The sequence below is a fragment of the Guillardia theta genome (assembly GCF_000315625.1).
Source record: "Guillardia theta CCMP2712 unplaced genomic scaffold GUITHscaffold_147, whole genome shotgun sequence".
NCBI classification, from domain to species: domain Eukaryota; class Cryptophyceae; order Pyrenomonadales; family Geminigeraceae; genus Guillardia; species Guillardia theta.
Window position 1 is genome coordinate 104,403 of NW_005434527.1, and position 639 is coordinate 105,041.

Genomic DNA, 639 nt, shown 5'->3' on the forward strand with positions numbered 1-639 from the left:
GTAGTAGTACGTACGTAGGAGAGACGAGGAAGAACAAGGAAGAAGAAGACATGGAGGCGGAGGAGGAGGAGGAGGAGGAGGAGGAGAGCTATGATGAAGACCTTGTCCTGCTCATGAACCCGAAGGTTGACGTTCGACTCACAAGCACGAGGGGGCAGCAAGTCAAATTTGACGAGGAGCGAGAGATGGACCTGTCAAGTGACTCGAAGCAGGTTGTAGAACTCCTCCCCTCCCTCCTCCTTCCTCCCCTCCCTCCTTCTGCCTCTCTCCCTCCTTCTGCCTCTCTCCCTCCTTCTGCCTCTCTCCCTCCTTCTGCCTCTCTCCCTCCTTTCCTCAATCCGCCTGTCTCTTTGTCGCTCCTCCTCGCCTCCTCGCCTTCTCTCCTCTGCGCTACCAAGTGTCTTCGCTCAGATGATGGGGCAGGGTGAGGAGCAGCAGACGGGAGGTCACCGGAGGGAGGAGGAGCGAGGAGGAGGAGGAAGAGAGCGAATTCGTCCAAGCAGAGAGAAGGAGAGGGTTGCGCATAAGCAGAGCTCAGAGTCCAGCGGCCGCCCAGCATGGAAGCCAGCGATGCATTCTTCGTCGTCAAGGCTGAAGCCGAAGGAGGTGAGGGGACGGAGGGAGGGGGAGGGGAGGGGA